This window comes from Phodopus roborovskii, unplaced genomic scaffold (assembly GCF_943737965.1).
Source record: "Phodopus roborovskii unplaced genomic scaffold, PHOROB, whole genome shotgun sequence".
Lineage (NCBI taxonomy): Eukaryota > Metazoa > Chordata > Mammalia > Rodentia > Cricetidae > Phodopus > Phodopus roborovskii.
In genome coordinates, this window is record NW_026126540.1 from 24,968,564 (window position 1) to 24,988,742 (window position 20,179).

A 20,179-nucleotide genomic window follows, 5' to 3' on the forward strand; every position below is an offset into this window, starting at 1 on the left:
TGTGACTTAGAAGGCCACACACCGGTTTCAAAACACAGCCACAGAAGACAGGACAGAAGGTTTTTGGGACATAAATGAAGAGAACTGACCTCTTGTCCTACAGTTCTTCAGCACCTCTGGCTCTTCTAGTCTTTGGTTATAAGGGTTTGTTCTACTTACAAAATGTAGTTTCCATAGCCTAGCTGCCCATGGAGGTATTTACACTAGTTTGTAATTCTCAGGAGTTACTATGGTTGATCACCATATATCATCCTAGGACCTGGGAAATATTAACCAAACAAGTGAAATGAAGCAGTGAACCAGTGGGTATTTGTTACAGTGAGGGCACAAACCAGATTAATTTCCTCCGGTGGTTAAAGTGATCCCGCTCTGCCGTTAGCCAATCTGTGTGTCTCATGCCAGCTGTGAACTGATTGGATCATTTCCTGCTTTGTGGGGTGAGGCTCTCACTAATGGTTTTGACATCTCCAAGTAACACCAACATCACTGGTGAGAGATACTACATCCATGTGCCATGCAGACAGGTGGGTGGGCTGTGTCCCACCCACTTTGTAGGGTGGAAGGCAGAGCTGGAGGAGTCAGAAGATAGGTGCCAGTGTCGAGATGAGTCATGAGGATATCCCAAAAAGTTTCCAGAGCCTCCGCCCATCTATCTCATCTTCGGCAACTCCTAGGATCATGGACTTGTGGGCTTACACAATAACAGTCCAGTGGGCTCACATGAGAGTAAGTAGAATCATCTCTGAGATAGAGGGGCCTGAAACAGGTCATTGGATCTGGTCAATGGTCCTGCTCTATGTAAAAAGTTTTCAAAGCTCTTTGGAATCTCTTGGTTAGCATAATTCACAATTTCCCAGCTGAATTGTCGGAGCTGCCTATTAGATTATCAATTCATCTCCTTATAGCACCAGTATCTATGAATCATTACCATCCCGATAGTAATCTTGATAGTATCTTGAGACTAGATCATATGGATAGCAGAATAGGACAATTCTTTCCATTTGCACTAATTACATCTCAGAAAGAGACTGTCACACCAACCTCTGGCCATGGTACCCCTTGACCCTCACCCGTTCTCACCAAATACATTGCTCTGGAAACTGCAGGACTAGAGTTTCAAATACTGTTCTATAAATTATTCATACCACAGCTGCTGGTGAGGGCACATTCTGAACAATCACAGCTACTTAGCAAGTTCTAAGGCTACAAAACTGTGAGTGCAGCTGCTCTGTCCCTGATGGTTCCAGATCGCCAAGTAAGCCTAAGACTTCTTTTGCTCCTTCATCTCTTCCAAGCCTTTCATAATAAACCCACTGTGCTGGACCTTCCTATTCCAAACAGAATAATCTGTTCACATGGCAGGACACTGACAACCTGAAGCACCTCTATTATAAAGGTAATATAGAGCATACTCTGTCCAGAAAAAAAGATAAACACATCTGACAAGTGAAGGAAATAAGTATGTAATTTCAGCTGGTGGCAAGTAGAGGAGTATATCTATTCCAGTGGCTTTCTAGGAAACTCCAGGGGAGCCACTAAGATACCCATCTCAGTTCCCACCTTCCTGAAGTGGATTCTTTTGAGGTCCTTGCATGACTGACTACAAAGCATAGGCAGGTCTGCAAGTTCAGATCTGTCACAGCCAATGCTTCTGCCTCTAGGGAGCTAGTATGAGTTACTCCTCCCATTACTGTGACAAAATTCCTGACCCAAGCAGGAAAGGCTGGAAGGAAAGGTTGGTTAATGCTATCCATTGTGATGGGGAAGGCAGCAGGAGCATACGAGCAAGCAGAGAGAAACGAATGCTGGTGCTCAACTTGCTTTCCTCATTTTTTTTTTTTTTTGTTTTGTTTTGTTTTCAATATGGGATGCTAGCCTATGTTCAGGATAGGTCATTGTTCCTTATTTAAACCTTTCTGTAAACACAGAGATGTTTCCAGTCTAAATCCAGTCAGGTTGATAGAACAACTATATCAGAGTATGAAGTCTTCAGCACTCCCTGGCCTATTTCTCCTTACAGTTAGGAGAGAGGGGTGGGGTAGGTCAACACTTCCATAGATCCAAAATATGACCAGCAGATAACTGTAAATAGACTTGCTTAAAAAAACTGCCTGGAGAATGCCATCCTGTTGGGTTCATGTAGATCTGACAGGTCCTGTGAAGTAGGGACTAGGGCTTCTCTCCTGTCTCTAGGTTAAGGCAGTTATCCCTCCATGGGGGATGTGTTCCCAAGGTCCTTTTGTGCACCAGGGATACATCCTGGCTCCACTGTCTGAAGTCCCTTAGACTGCTCAGTCCTTCTGGCTGAGACCCATATTCAGGGGGGCCTGAGTCAGTCCCATGCTGGCTTCCCAGCTATCAGTCTGGTGGCCCTGTGGGGGGGAGGGGAGGGGAGGGTGGTTAGGGTGCATGTGAGAGGGCAGAGAGGGTAAAAGGGAGAGAGGAAAAGAGGGAAGAAGGGAGGGAGGGAGAGAGGGAAAGGGAACTGGGATCGACATGCAAAATAATAAATTAAATAAAAAAAAATGCTTTGACTCCAAAATTTAAGTTCAAGGACAAGTTACTAGGGAAAAGGATTTCTATTTTTGTTTCCACGGAAAATGAAAAGCTGTAGATTCCTTCCAGAATAATGTGGTTTGATCAAACCAGACCACCTGAAACAGAGTACAAGGTGATCCTACATTCAAAACAGCTGGACAAAGCAGCCTTACAGACTACAGCCAGGATTTCTGCATTTTCTTAGAATCCCCGATGACAGCTCCCCTTACCAGCAGGAAGTTGTTTAAAAAGAATGACGCCCAAATTCCCAAATATTGTATATAAATTTTTTTTCATTTAAATGGACTTGGTTATATAAAATAAATTAATTAATTAATTAAAAAAAACTGGATTGCAATGGTACTTTAGTCCTTACGTACAAAACACAAATGAGAGAAGCTGTCAAGATCTAGAAGTTTCTGACTTGCTTCCCAGGTTAATATTGGCTGCTCTATTAAATATTTATTTTGTAGTTATTTGGAAAATAGTCTAAGCCCTGCCTCCTTCCTCTAGGTTAAGGGAGTATCTCTCCCTAGGGAATGTGCTCCCAACGTCCTTTCATACACCAGGGATACAACCTGGTTCCACTGTCAGAGGTCCCTTAGACAGCCCAGGCCTTCTAACTGAGACCCATGTTCAGGGGGTCTGCGTTGGTACAATGCTGGGTTCATAGCATCAGTCTGGGATCCATGAGCTCCACCTTGTTCAGGTCAGCTGTCTCTGTGAGTTTCTGTAGCCTGGTCTTGACCACTTTTCTGATCACTCCTCCCTCTCTGCAACTGGATTCCAGGAGTTAGGCTCAGAGTTTAGCTGTGGGTGTCTGCTTCTGTTACCATCAGCTACTAGATGAAGGCTCTATGATGGTATATGAGTTAATTATCAATCTCATTATCAGGGAAGGGCATTTAAGGTAGCCTCTCCACTATTCTTCACATTGTTAGCTTGGGGCCATCCATCCTTGGTCTCTGGACATTTTTCTAGAGTCATTTTTCTCTTAAAACCTATGATGGCTTCCTCTATTATGGCATCTTTTTTTGTTGTTCTGGTCTAGTCATTCTGTGACTCAATCTTCCTGGTCCCACGTGTTCTCCTCCCCACCCCTTTTCTTTCTCCTAACTCCCTCTCCACTGATGGGCCCCCTCCACTCCCAATATGCTCAGGAGCTCTTGTTCCTTTCCTCTTCTGTGATGGACCTTGTATCAATCTCTTAGGTTCCTCCTTTTATCCTAGTTTCTCGGTGGTGTGTATTATAGGCTGGTGATCCTTTTCTCTATGTCTAAAATCCATATATGAGTGAGTACATACCATGTTCCTCTTTTTGTGACTGGGTTACCTCACTCAGGATGATTTCTTCAAGTTCCATCCATTTGCCTGCAAATTTCAAGATTCCATTTCCCCCCCCACTGAGTAGTATTCCATTGTGTAAATGTACCACATCTTCTTTATTCATTCTTCAGTTGAGGGGCATCTAGGTTGCTTCCAGGTTCTTTCCATTACAAATAATGCTGCCATGAACATAGTTGAACAGAGATCTTTTTTTTGCATGTATGTGGATCATTTAGGTATATGCCTAAGAGGGGAATTGCCCGGTACTGTGGTAGACTGATTCCCATTTTCCTGAGGAACTCCCATAATGATCTCCAAAATGTCTGTACAAGTTTTCACTTCCACCAACAGTGGAGGAGTGTTCCCCCTTTCTCCACATCCTCTCCAGAATAAGCTGCCATTGGTGTTTATGATTTTAGCCATTCTGGCAGGAGTAAGATGGTATCTCAGAGTTGTATCAATTTGCATTTTTCTGATGGCTAAGGATGTTGAGTACTTTCTTAAGTGTCTTTCAGACTTTTTGGATTCCTCTATTGAGAATTTACTATTCAGTCATGTACCCCACTTTTTAATAGTATTATTTGGTGTTTGACAAAACAGCCAAAATTATACAATGGAAGGAGAAAAGCATCTTCAACAAATGGTGCTGGCACAACTGGATGATGGTTTGTAGAAGACTGCAGATAGACCTATGACTATCACCATGCACAAAATTTAACCCCAAATGGGTCAAAGACCTCAACATAAATCCAGCCACACAAACATGCATGCAGGTAAAACACTCATGAACATAAATAGAATAAATACATTCAAAAACTTACCTAATGAAAAGGGCATAATTGTCTCTTGGAATATATGCCAGAAGACTGTTATGAGAAGATCTTTGTATTCAGAGAAAAACACTTTCTTCTCTTTCACGGACAAAAGTGCAAAAAACAAGAAAGAGCCATAAATAATTGTGATGTAGGTTCCTATCATTTTTAGAAGAACTAAATCTCTCAAGAAAATTGGTTTATCCTCTTTAAAGATATATACTATTATATTAGATTACATATATTATTTATATCACATAACCATATTGGCAAAAAGTACGTTGGAAAAATGCCTACTATTTAAAATAGATGCCTGGCAATGACAAAGTTACTTGATAATTTCAAAGATATGCTAACACATGAAGACACTGATAATGACCAAGAAAGTAACTAAGACTTCAGCTTACCCCTCTCAGTGAAGACAAAACTTACCTGGTTTTATAGTTACTTCTGTTATTATCAATTCAGAAAAAGAGCATGGGATGTGGTGGTGTAGGGGGTGTTGTTGGAAGAGCACAGTTTTCCTATGAGTATAGTCTGCAGGACTTCCTCCTGTCCTCCATCTCCTGCAAACTCTAAGCTGATTGTGCTTCTGCTAGCAAATTGCCAGTCATAAGGTGCTGCTGCAACAAGCCACACAAACAATAACCACATCTTAGCATTTAATGTTGGTAAGTACTTTCTTAATTGTGTGAAACATGTAGATGAATTAACCCAGGTGAAAGTGAATATATTAATGATTCCTGAAGTTGATAAAGCACAGCATCACACACCATTGAAAACTTTAGAATATTTGGTATGGAAACATGCAAACATCATCTGTAGTATAACCCATAACATCATTGTGGTGGCAAGTTGTTTGCTTGTTTTGAACAAATTATTAAAAGATTACACAGAAGGAGGAGGAGGAAAAAGTGGGGAGATAGGGAGGAAAGAGAGAGAGAGAGAATTTAAGGCTCAGGGAACAAATGGAAGAAGAAGGGTGAAAGATTACAAGATCCAGAGGACTAGGACAGGACATTTGCGTCAGTAAGACAAGGAAGCTGCCCTTTCCAGACTCAACAATATAGGCTCTAGCCCTAGAAAAGCTACAGGCAGTAGACAGTTCCTGGGAGAGGATGAAACAGTCTTCTCAAGGAACAGCTCCCCTGATAGGTAAGACAGTACCAAGATGTCAGCCCTAAAACACATATGAGTAACAGTAAATAATCTCAGTAGGTTATGCTTATTAACTTAATTAAAATAAAATACCTTGAATCTGAAAACAAGTAGAAAGGACACAGGAAAACTTAGAGGAGAAATAGGAGGGAATAATGTAAATGCAGCACTCATACATACAATTCTCCAAAAAAAATGCATTTTTTTAAATGTAAAAGAGTAATTAGAGCACAAAACTATAGTTATTTTAAAATTTTATATTTATAAGCCTAGAAAATATTTAATATTCTAATGTAAAACATTTTCACATTAAGAAAAATTCCTGCTATTCTCTACAGAGATGTAGCAGGCAAAGGAGCAGCAGGTCCAGCATTCCTGGTAAGCCAATACCATGTTGAAATACATGGATTGGTTGTATGGGTTAATAATTAAGTCAGAGCTAGCCAATAAGAAACCATAGCCAAAGGCCAACAGCTTTATAACTAATATAGAGTCTAAGTGTTTCTTTCAGGCAGAGAAGGGCAGCAGGGCCTAGCCAGGCCAAGAAAACCTCACTTTACAAAATGGTGTCAGTAACATGAGGCATGGATTTCTAGAATGACAAAAGCTTAAAGGGAATTTAAGAAACAAAAGAACAGAAACAAGCAAGGCTTCTTGTTAGCAGCATTTTTCTCAGGTGGGCTCTGTTTTGCTAGAGACAAGCAGAGATTCATGTGGCTCTTTAAGGGAGGTTTCCTGACTCAGCAAAAAACTTCAGGGCTCCTTTAAGAGGCCCTGCTAACAACTGAATGGTGTGTTCAAGCAGTTGGCAGAGGCAGTGACCACATCTCCAAGTAGGCAGCATGCTGCTGGATGGCAGTGTAAGCCAAAGCAGTGAACACAGCTCTCAGTGCAACAGTAAATGTACCCCTGCCATCTTGAAACAGCCATGGATTTAATTTTAGCAATGCTTTTTAGCAAATAAGAGACTTGTGGCTAGAAAAAAGGTAGAGAGACAAGTAAAGACAGATTCAAATGAATAAAAACCTCTAAAGATTTACAGTGTTTTTAAAAATATACATAGGCTTAGGAGAGAAAAGGAAACAGGATAAAGTTAAAAGAAAGAAAGAGAGAGAGAGAGAGTAGCAGAGTAGCTGGGTGTGGTGGCACATGCCTTTAATCCCAGCACTCAGGAGGCAGAGGCAAGCATATCTCTGTGATTTCAAGGCCAGCCTGGTGTACAGAGTGAATTCCAGGGCAGCCAAATTTACACAGAGAAACCTTGTCTCAAAAAATGAAAAAAAAAATAGAAGTAAAAGAAATAGAGTAATAAAAAGAAAAGCCACGTGAAGTTGGAAAGTACACAGAGAATCTGGATACTGTGTGCTGTTGTCTTTGAATTGCTCAATTGCTAAGGAAAGAACAACATTCAAACCTTTCAAAGGCCAACAAAATATAGCATTTAAAATGGTTTAGCGTTTTTCTTGACAGTGAGACATAACTGTTCCTGGTAACACCAGTCACTTCAGATAGGAAGATGGGCATTGAAGAAACTCCTTATGGACTTTGCCTATGACATGGCAGGAATAGCCATTTGGGCAAGAAAATGTTCTTGCCTGGACTGTTTAAAACTGGACATGCAGGACCCACAGGAAAGTGACTGCTGAACTTGCAAAACAAGGACAGTCCTGAAGGGTTCTTGCTTCATGTAAGAGTCTGGCAGACATTCTTCAGGACACAGAAAAATGACTGACAAACTGAGACTGCAGGTGGACAGTTTAAAATGTCCTGTTCTGCTGAGAAGTCTGCCAGATACACTATGGCCTAAGGGCTGAAAATGGATGCTCCAACATTATAGAAGAACTAAGGGTGACTGTCCAGGTAGCAAATGCCTCTGTCAATTCTAGAGTTTATATACTATCCTTCTGTGGTCTTTGATAGAGTTGAAAATAGATAGTTATTGTTTTCCTTAGTTATGATAAAATGTAAGTTACATATAAAACTTTAGACTCACAAAGATAGGATATATAATGGAATATTTTCTTTAAATTTTGCTAAATGCTAATGGACTAAATATTGTATTTATAGTTCTTGCTTAATAAGTTTTGTTATATATAATTTTACTATGTTAAGGTTAAACCCTTTCTTTTTATTTAGACAGGAGAAAAAGAGATGTGGAATGTTCTTCTGTACATATGTTTCTCTTATTAGTTGATGAATAAAGCACTGTTGGCCAGTAGGGAAGCAAGATAGATGGAACAAGGATATGAGGAGAATTCTGGGAAATACAGGCAGAGCAGACTTGTCATAAGATACCAGGAAGTGACATAGCTGGGCAGAAAGAATGTAAGCAGAAACAAACAAGCAATCACTCTCTTCTCTGCAGAGATGTACAGGCAAATGAGCTGCAGGTCTGGCATTCCTGGTAAGCTAATACCATGTGGAAATACATGGATTAGTAGTATGGGTTAATAATTAAGTCAGAGTTGGCCAATAAGAAACCGTAGTCAAAGGCCTATAGCTTTTATAACCAAAAAAATACCTACCGTCATATAACCCGACAAAAAATAGTAAAATATAGTAATAGGAATGACAACTTACATAAAAACTAAAAAGCTTAAAATAAGAAACTGTCTTGATAAAAAGTAATCAAAATTTAAATTAATGACACTAAAAAAAAAAAAGTAGCCCACAGCATGGTTGAATAACAAGCATTCAGAAGGGACCAGGTTACTTTTTCCCAACCTGTAGGTTTCATAAAACTCAAAGCAAAATTTAAATGTTTGTTGAAAAATATATAAGTTTTAAAGATATTGTTCAAATTATGCTATTTGTAAACCTATTTTTAAAAACTTGTCTCATTCCACACATATGCATTGGTTCCCAGGTACTCTGGTATAAATCAAGTTATTGAAGGGCATGTGCTGTTGTGACTCATAGATTAAGAGGTCAGCTCTTGTACATTTACTCAGCTCTTCCTGTAGGTCTGTAATGAGAAAGTACTTGTGGTAGGAGAGTCATAGAAGCCAGGAATCAACAAAAGGCAGTGACAGGACAGGAGCAGCTGTAAGGTACTTCCTCAATAACATAATTTCCTTTCACTAGGCCCAACCTTCTGAAGATCTCACCACCTCTCAATAGCACCCAAGTCTGAGGAAACAAGCTTTGAGGGACACTTCAGACCCAAGCAATAGCATGCATATCTTTTTCCAGTCACTCACTTATACAGATTAGAATCCATGTATATTTATATTGTTATTTGAAATACAATTCAATATCATATTATTTACTTTGTTTCTGAATAGTTTCTAGTTTTTTCCATTGAGTGTTTTCAGTTTGACTCTCATGAGCTTTTGGTAAATCCCAGGAAGCTATTTTCCTAATTAGTTCATGAATCTTTTCTTTTAAAATGTGATTGAGAAACTAAGATATGGATGCCAATAGTAATTACTACTACTATGGCATCATTGCACCTAAGTTCTCTAAGCAGAGAGAGTAAAGTTCTATAATGTTACACACACACACACACACACACACACTGTGATTACTAAGCACAGTGCACACTCATTGATAATGAGTTTCTCTATGCAAGGCGAATAGATTTTAAATCAATATTGTTAGATTTTCAGAAGGCAAGTTAATTTTTCCTAAACTGTAGGAATAATTACATCAATATAACTGGCTATAATGGGCTGCTATAACAAATATAAAATAGACTGGGTGGTTTAAGTAACAAACATTCACTTAACACGTTTCTGTAGCTTGAGAAGTCTAAGATCAGAGTCTGGGCCAATTTCTTTCTTGATGACGCACCTGTCTTTCTGGTTTATAGATAGATCCCTTCATTTGTGTATTCACATGATATATGGGGGGACAAACAGTGCAGGTATTATCTCTCAGTCTCTTTTTGAGGACCACTGTAGAGGTTCTATATTTATAACTCTACATAAACCTACCCTCCTAAGGATACTCACCCAGATATATCACACTGAGAATTAGGGATTTATCATATTAATTTGGGGAACATAAATATTCAGTCTACAGAAAAGTGTAGTTCACAGAAAGTGTGACTTGATAGAATATATTAACTAAAAAAAGATTAGCAGGTTGTATTTAATATTATTAACAAACTTGAACTAAATTTATTTAAAATACTTTGCACAATAGCCCTTGGAACTATCTCTAAAATTGTAAAGAAAAATTTAACACATTTAGAAGAACTGAAATTATTTAAAGTATGTTCACAAACCACACTGGAATTAAACTACCAACCAATAAACAATGGGAAAACGTACAGATTTAGCAATACATACAGAACTAAATGCCTCAGTCAGTATTCTTCCAGTTGTTATGACAAAACAACCCAACAGAAGCAGCATAAGGGAGGGGATTTTTACTCAGAGTTCAAGTGCATCATTGCGGTGAAATCAAAGCAGAAGGAGATAGAAACAGACACGAACATGTGTCCATGCGAAGAGGAAGAGCAATGGTTGCTAGTGTTCAGCCTACATGCTCCTCTCCATGAAGTCCAGCCAATGACATCATGCACTCTTAGGGTGGATCTCCTCACCTTCATCAACTTGAGAGAATGAATCTCTTCCAGCCATGCCCAGAAGCTAATCCTGTCTAGATAAACCCTTGCAGGTGTGCCTAGAGACCTGTCTCCTAGGAGATTCTATCCTTGTTCAACTGGACAATAAACACTACCCATCACAATTATTGTATTGTTAAAGTGTACTATGAATAAAAAATGAAGTCCCTAGAGCAATTAGAAAACATTCTATTTGAGTAAGAAAAGCATATAGCACCAGTTTGGGGGGGACAGTTAAATCAGTATATTAAATGCTTATACTGAAAAATACAAAGTTCCAATAATTGATGTCACTTCTTCCTTCTGAAGCTACAGATATAATATCAAACTAAGCTTTATATTACTATAATGTGGTGCTAGGGATTGAACCCATGGCCGCATGCATGCTAGGTAAGCTTTCTACCATGTAGCTATGCCCTGACATCCCAGCCCCTTAAATGTATTCTCAGTAATCCATGAGTAAAGGCAGAGACTCCATGATTGCAAATATACTCAATTTACTCACCATTTTAAAAATATATTTTTAATTGAAATAGAATTACAACACCTTGAACATATCCATAAAAACCAGCTGGCCCCTATCTCCAGGCCTTGGCTAGAGGGCTCTGCTAAAGAGGCCTCAGCTGGAGAGTGCCAGGTCCCAGCTAGATCCCACCATCGGTGCAGAAACATCCTGAGTATCAGCTCAGCCTTTGTCCCCTATCGCCAGGCCTTGGCTAGAAGTGAGTCTGGGACCAAGGTGGACTCTCCCCTACACCCTTCCCTGGGAGTTCCCTAGGTTGGCCCCAGATCCCCCTGCTCCTGAGTCCTGTCCCAGTGATTTTGGAGCTCTGATACACCCCCACCCACCCCCACCTAGAGCTTGCCCTCTCTCTACCCTGTGCCCTACCCTGCCCACTGTCCCACTGCTCTGGTTGAGCACTGGGACAGAGGGTGGAGCCAACAATCCAGACACCTTCAGGGAACCTCCAGGAGCAGCTCTGAATACAAAGAGACCTGCCTTTCCACATAGGACCACACTTCATAATTTCCACCTGCCTGGTCTCTGACCCCCACCACCGGTCCTCTACTGGAGTTTCAAGCCCCTACCAGAGATCCGCCTATCTCTGCTGAACCACTCTGCAGTGGTTCCTGCAGGCAGGATCCTTGACTACCATCGCAGGGACTCTGCTAAAGAGGCCTCAGCTGGAGAGTGCCAGGCACAGGTTAGATCTGCCTATAGGCACAAAGGACATCCTGAGTCCCAGCCTTTAGATCTTTGACCCCCATGGCCAGTCTTCTGCTGGAGCCTGACCGCTGAACCCCATCCCTGGGCCCCTGCCTGTGGAAAGACCTCCTAGAGAGCTTGGACCACCCAGAGCTACAGTCATTGAACCTCTGACCCACCTAAGCCACCAGGGAAATACCATAGAGAGAGGTACCTACTGGAAGAAGCTATGGGAAGATGGCAATACATGAAAACACCTAACAACAGAAAGACAAGCATGACACCAACAGAATCTAGGGAATCTACACCAACTAGACCAGAATACAACAAAGCAGATGAAGCATAAGGGAACAACTTAAAAATTATCATCATAAAAATGATAGAGGCCATCAAAGAAGATGTGAGAAAATCTCTTAAAGGAATGGAAGCAAAAACAAACAAAAAAGTGGAAGAAAATGAACACATTTCTTAAGGAAAGTAAAGAAAGTACAGAAAGCCAAGAAAAAAACAATTAAGTAGGTGAAGGAAACTGTTCAAGACTTGAAAACTGAAATAGAGAAATTAAAGGCAACACAAACAGAAGGAATGCTGGAAATAGAAAAAATTGGCAAAGGATCAGGAACTACAGAGACAAGCATAACCAATAGAACTCAAGAGATGGAAGAGAGAATCTCAGGTGCAGAAGATAAACTAGAAGAAATAGATTCATCGACCAAAGAAAATCATAAATCCAACAAATCCTTAACACAAAACATCCAGGAAGTGTGGGACACCATGACAAGACCAAATCTAAGAACAATAGGAGTAGAGGAAGGTGAGGAACCCCAGCTCAAAGGTGCAAAAAACATTCAACAAAATCATCGTGGAAAACTTTCCCAATCTGAAGGACATGCTCATGAAAGTACAAGAAGCATACTGAACACCAAACAGGCTGGACCAAAGAAAAAAGACCCCTTGACATATAATAATCAAAACAACTAATATACAGAATAAAGAAAGAATATTAAGAGCAGCGAAGGAAAAAAGGACAGGTAAAATATAAAGGTAGACCTATCAAAATTACACATGACTTCTCCATGGAAAACCTCAAGGCCAGAAGGTCCTGGATAGATGTTTTACAAGTACTAAGAGACCACAGATGTCAGCCCAGGTTACTATACCCAGCAAAAATCTCAATCACAATAGATGGAGAAAACAAGATATTTAATGACAGAGCCAGATTTTTGCAAAACGTATCTACAAATCCAGCCCTACAGAAAGTTTTGAAAGGAAAACTCCAACCCAAGGAAGTTGTTAACTATGCCCACAAAGATGTAGGCAGCAGATAATCTCACTACACCAGAAACCAAGGGTATAGCAGGACAAATATATTTACAATATCACTGCCAAAAACAATCTAAAACAAACAAACATCAAAAATCCATGGTTCTTACTCACCCTCAACATTAATGGTCTTAACTCACCTATAAAAAGACACAGACTAACAGAATGGATATGAAAACAGAATCTGCCCTTCTGCTGCATACAAGAAACACATCTAAGCTTCAAAGATAGACATTGCCTCAAGGCAAAGGGTTGGGAAAAGATCTTCTAATCAAATGGACCCAACAAGAAAACAGGTGTGGCTATCCTAATATCTAACAAGTTAGACTTCAAACCAAAATTAATCAAAAGAGATGAAGACTTTCATTTCGTATTCATTGCAGGAGAAATCCATCAACACAAAGTCTCATTTCTGAACATCTATGCCCCAAATACAAAGGCACCCACATTCGTAAAAGAAATGCTACTAAAACTCAAACCTCACATAAAACCTCACTCACTTATAGTGGGAGACTTCAACACACCTCTCTCAACACTAGACAAGACCACCAATCAGAAACTCAACAAAGAAACAAAAGAACTAACAGAAGATATGTCTCAACTGGGTTAAACAGACATCTATAGAACATTCCATCAACACACAAAAAAAATATATACTTTCTTCTCTGCTCCACATAGAACCTTCTCTAAAATCTACCACATACTAGGTGATATAACAGATCTCTTGTATCAACAGATACAAGAGAATTGGAATAGTCCCCTGTATCTTATCAGACCACCATGCTTTAAAATTGGAATTCAACAACAACACAAATCACAGAAAATCTACAAACTCATGGAAACTGAACAATGTGCAGTTGCACCACAACTGGGTCTAAGAATAAATAAAGAAATAAAGGACTTTCTAATATTCAACGAGAATGAGGACACAACATACCCGAACTTATGAGACACCTTGAAAACAGTGTTATGAGGGAAGTTCATTGCACTAAGTGCCCATAAGAAGAAAACAGAGGATAGTCACATAAGAAAATTAACAGCTCAACTGAAGGCCTTACAACAAGAAGAAGCAAACTCACCACAGAGGAGTAGATGCCAGGAAATAATCAATTTGAGGGCTGAAATCAACAAAATAGAAACCAGGAAAACAATACAAAAAAAATCAATGCAACAAAGAGTTGGTTTTTTGAGAAAATCAACAAGATAGACAAACCTTTATCCAAACTAACGAAAAAGCAGAGAAAAAACATGCAAATTAACAAAATCATAAAGAAAAGAGGACCATAACAATGGACACAGAAGAAATCCGGACAATTTTCAGGTTATACTTTGAAAACCTGTATTCCAAAGAAATTGAAAATTCAAAGGAAATGAATCAATTTCTGGATAACTATCACTTACCAAAATTAAATCAAGAACAAACAACTTAAATACACCTATAACCTGCAACGAAATAGAAGTAGTCATCGAAAACCTTCCAACCAAAAAAAGCCCAGGGCCAGATGTCTTCAGTACAGAATTCTACCAGAAATTCAAAGAAGAACTAATACCAATACTCCTCAAATTGTCCCACACAATAGAAACAGAAGGTTCATTGACAAACTCTTTTTATGAGGCCACAATAACTTGATATCCAAGCCTCACAAAGACACAACTAAGAAAGAAAACTACAGGCCAATATCACTGATGAACATTGATGCAAAATACTCAATAAAATACTTGGAAACCGAATCCAAGAATACATCAGAGAAATCATCCACCATGACCAAGTAGGCTTCATCCCTGGATTGAAGGGATGGTTTAACATGAAAATCTATCAATGTGATCCACCATATAAACAAACTGAAAAAGAAAAACCATATGATCATCTCCCTATATGCTGAAAAAGCCTTTGACAAAATTCAACACCCTTTCATAATAAAGGTCTTAGAGAGATCAGAGATAACAGGAACATACCTAAACATAATAAGAGCAATATACAGCAAACCAACAGCCAGCATCAAACTGAATGGAGAGAAGCTTAAGGCAATTCCTCTAAAATCAGGAACAAGACAAGGCTGCCCTCTCTCTCCATATCTTTTCAATATTGTACTTGAAGTTCTAGCTAAAGCTATAAGACAACAAAAGGAGATCAAGGGGATCCAAATCGGAAAGGAAGAAGTCAAACTGTCTCTATTTGCAGATGATATGATAGTTTACATAAGTGACCCAATAAACTCAACCAGGGAACTCCTACAGCTGATAAACACCTTCAGCAAACTAGCAGAATACAAGATAAACTCAAAAAAATCAGTAGCCCCACTGTTTTCAGAAGACAAAGAGACAGAGAAAGAAATCAGAGAAGCATCACCCTTTACAATAGCCACAAGCAACATAAAGTATCTTGGGGTAACACTTACCAAACAAGTGAAAGACCTATAATATAAGAACTTTGTGGCTCTAAGAAAGAAATTAAAGAAGATACCAGAAAATGGAACGATCTCCCATGCTCTTGAATAGGTAGGATAAACATAGTAAAAATGGCAATCTTTCCAAAAGCAATCTACAGGTTCAATGCAATCCCCATTAAAATCCCACCACAATTCTTCACTGACCTTGAAAGGATAATAATCAACTTTATATGGAAAAACAAAAGACCCAGGATAGCCAAACAACCCTGTACAATAAAAGAACTTCAGGAGACATCACCATCCCTGACTTAAGCTCTGCTACAGAACTATAGTTCTAAAAACAGCCTGGTATTGGCACAAAAATAGACAGGTAGAGCAGTGGAATCGAATTAAAAATCCTGATATTAACCCACACACCTATGAACACCTGATTTTTGACAAAACATCTAAAAGAATACAATGGGGTGAGGAAACCATCTTCAACAAATGGTGCTGGCACAATTTGATGATGGTGTTTAGAAGACTACAGATAGACCCAAGTCTGTCGCCATGCACAAAACTCAAGTACAAATGGATCAAAGACCTCAACATCAATCAAGCCACACTGAACCTCTTAGAAGAGAATATAGAAGGTACCCTTGTACAAATTGGTATAGGAGACAGCTTCCTGAACATAACTCCAGGAGCACAGACACTGAGATGAACAATTAATAAATGGGACCTCTTCAAACTTAGAAGCTTCTGTAAGGCAAAGGACACAGTGGAGAAGACCAAAGGCAGCCCACAGACTGGAAAAAGATTTTCACCAATCCTATATCCATCAAAGGGCTGATCTCCAAATATACAAAGAACTCAAGAAACTAGTCAAAAAAACACCAACTAACCCTATTAAAAAAATGGGGTATGGAACTGAACAAAGAATTCTCAATAGAGGAAATAAAAAAGGCTGAAAGACACTTAAGAAAAAGCTCCACATCCTTAGCTATCAGGAAAATGCAAATCAAACCATATTACTCCTGCCAGAATGGCTAAAATTAGAAACACCAATGACAACTCATGTTGGAGAGGATGTGGAGAAAAGGGAACACTCCTTCACTGCTGGTGCGAGTGCAAACTACTACAGCCATTTTGGAGATCAGTATGGTGGTCCCTCAGGAAAATGGGAATTAGTTTACCACAGGACCCGGCAATCCCCCTCTTAGGCATATACCCAAATGATCCACATCCGTGCAAAAAAGACATGTGCTCAACTATGTTCATAGCAGCACTATTTGTAATAGCAAGAACCTGGAAGCAACCTAGATGCCCCTCAATTGAAGAATGATTAATGAAGATGTACATGCACATATACACAATGGAATACTACTCTGCAGAAAAAAATAATGGTATCTTGAAATTCGTAGGCAAGTGGATGGCACTTGAAGAAACCATCCTGAATGAAGTAACCCAGTCACAAAAAGAGGAACACAGTATGTACTCACTCATATATGGATTTTAGACCTAGATCAAAGGATCACCAGCCTATAATTCACACCACCAGAGGATCTAGGATACAAGGTGTATTCTAAGAGATTCATATAAAGTCCCTCACAGCAGGGGGAAAGGACAAGACCCCCAGAGCTCAGGGGAAGTGGGGGGGGCAGTGAATGGAGAGAGAAGTAGGAGAAAACGAGGGGGAGGAAAGGAAAACATGTGTGACCAGGAAGATTGAGCCTGGTTAGGAATAGAAGACAGGAAAGAGAAAGAGAGACAGAGAGAGAGAGAACATCAAAGAGGGAGCCAATATTGGTTTGAAGATAAAATTGAACACAAAGAAAGGTCTAGAGAACTACAAGACTGCTGCCAAATAACAATTTGAGCTTCTATGGAAAGGCTACCATAAATGCCCTTCCCGGAAAGTGAGATCAACAACTAAATTATCCATGGAGCCCTCAACTAATGCCTGTTGGAAACAGGAGCAAGCACCCATACATAAACACTGAGTCTAAGTAGAACTCAGATGCAGATGGAGAGGACAAGAACAGGCTGCAGAAACACATAGAGACAGCTTACTTGAACAAGGAGGAGCTAATGGGCCCCCAGACTGATAGCTGGGAAGCCAGCATGGGACTGACTCAGGCCCCCTGAATATGGGTCTCAGCCAGAAGGACTGAGCAGTCTAAGGGACCTCAGACAATGGAGCCAGGATGTATCCCTGGTGCACAAAAGGACCTTGGGAACACATCCCCCATGGAAGGATAACTGCCTTAATCTAGAGACAGGAGAGAAGCCCTAGTCCCTACGTCACATGACCTGTCAGATCTACATGACCCCAACTGGATGGCATTCCCCTACATATGGAATTGGGGTGGGGGGTGGGAGGGGAGGATGTTTAGAGTGCATGTGAGAGGGCAGAGAGGGTAAAAGGGAGGGAAAGAAGGAAGGAGGGAGGGAGGGAAGGAGGGAGGGAGAGGAAACTGGGATCGACATGTAAAGTAATAAATTAAATTAAAAAACAAAAAAACGCTTTGACTCCAAAATTTAAGTTCAAGTTACTGGGGAAATGATTTTTATTTTTGTTTCCACAGAAAATGAAAAGATGTGGATTCCTTCCAGACTAATGTGGTTTGATCAAGCCAGACCACCTGAAGCAGAGTACAAGGTGATCCTACATTCAAAACAGCTGGACAAAGCAGCCTTATAGACTACAGCCAGGATTTCTGCATCTTCTTAGAATCCCCCATGACAGCGCCCCTTACCAGCAGGAAGTAGTTTGGAAAGAATGATGCCCAAATTCCCAAATATTGTCTATAAATGTTTTTTTTTTTTTTTCATTTAAATGGACTTGGTTATATTAAATAAATAAATAAATAATAAATAAATAAATAAATAAATAAATAAAAGAATGATGTGTACACGTACTTCATCACAGAGGTGAACAGTGTTGGCCCTCTTAAAGCTGGGTTACCAGCTACTAGTCAATATGCACCTCCCTACGCCAGTGCCCCCACTACTGGCCACACAGAGTCTCTCTCAGAACCACACGCAGATCTAGGGTGGCAAAGTACAGGGCCAAGTTTGACGCATGTGCAACAACTAAGTATGATATCAAGGCCCTGATTTGCTGAGGCAGTGTTAGCCGAGAGGTATGTGTGTAGCACTGGGCAACCTGACAGCCATATGCTATCAATATTATCGAAACCAAGTACCGAGAAGGGCGGGAAGTGTGTGAGTCTGAGAGCCGAGTGCTGCGCCTGGTGCACCATGCCAAAATCATTCAGGTGGTGGAAGTGTTTGAGACACAGGAGCGTATGTATATGGTGATGGATCTGGCCACTGGTGGTGACCTCTTTGACCGGATTATTGCCAGAGGTTCTTTCACTGAGCCGGATGCCACGAGAGTGCTGCATATGGTACTGAATGGTGCCAGGTATCTGCATGCCCTGGACATCTCACACCGAGACTTCAAGCCTGGGAATCCTCCTCTACTACGACCCTGGTATTGACTCCAAGATCATCATCACTGACTTTGGTTTGGCCAGTGCCGGAAAGAAAAGTGATGATTGCCTGATGAAGACCACATGTGGCACACCTGAATATATCGCTCCTGAAGTCCTGGTTCTAAAACCCTACACCAATTCCGTGGGTATGTGGGCACTGGGTGTCATTGCCCACTTCCTACTCAGTGGCACCATGCCCTTTGAGGATGGCAACCTCACTCGGCTGTACCAGCAGATCCCTGGGGACAAATACAGTTATTTGGGGGAGTGCTGGCTTAGTGTATATAATCTGATTGAGGACTTCATTGACTGCCTGCTGACAGTGGGCCCTGGATCCCGAATGACTGCACTATAGACCCTGAAATACCCATGGGTATTAAGCATGGTGGCCTCTTTTTCCATGAAGAAACTCCACCGATTCATCTCCCAGAATCTCCTCAAGTATGGTTCCTCTCGTTGCCAAATCACCAAATCTTCACAGTCCACATGTTCCAGCCGCTCTACAACACTCCAACAATCCGTGCTGTATTCAGGAGGGGGAACTGCAGGAGCTCAACCTGCGCTATCAGCAGCAGTAAAATGGTTGAGCCACCAGCTATGACATGGACACACTATCATCTCATCCTGGCCACTCTCTGTTTGTCACCTGGGCCCAATATCTTCTCTGTATCTCCGCATCATGACCAGAGCATGTCTGGACTCAGCTCTTCTCTGTTCTGTTAATAGCCCCTACCTCCTATCATGGGCCTGGGCCTGTTATGATGGCATAGTGGCCCAGGACCATCTAAATTGGGAGCCTGGTAAGCATCTGCTTTGAGCTGGAAGAAAGGGCAGGATCCAGTCCCCACTGATGTCCTTAATGTTTGCCTCTTTCTTGGACCAGAGGGGTCTGTAGTGTTGAGTAGAAAGGGTCCTATGGCTCAAGGCTCTGAATCCATTACTTTAGCCTCCCTTTCATCCACAAAGCATTGGTCTAGCTCCCATATCCTATGCCATGCTGACCCTTAAGATTATGTTCCAGTGGGAGGTCTTACATTAGATTGCAAGCCCCAGATATCTCATTGGTCCCTTAGGCTCAGTCAAATCCAAGCAACCCAACATTTTCCATAGCCAAGAGAAGTATTTCTTCATGGTGCCACCAGGGACCCCTTCTAGCCCCCAGACTTGCCAGAGCCTCTGTTGGTAGGGCTGTGACAGGATCTTATCCTCAGACCCTAGCCTCTCTATGAGAGGGATCATGCCTATCTATCGCCTTTGTAGAGCCCAGTATTGTCTCCCTCTCCTACTTGGATGTCCATTTCATTCCCCAGCTGCCTCCTTCCCAACCGTGAGGGGTTAAGGGGAGTTCCACTGCTGCTACCTGGGGGAAGGATATT

General features: G+C 40.8%; 1 pseudogene; it reads left to right on the forward strand.

The window, feature by feature from the left end:
• The first annotated feature begins 603 nt into the window (after nucleotides 1–603).
• Nucleotides 604–19,390, forward strand: LOC127232937 (serine/threonine-protein kinase H1-like; annotated as a pseudogene).
• The last annotated feature ends 789 nt before the right edge of the window (nucleotides 19,391–20,179 follow it).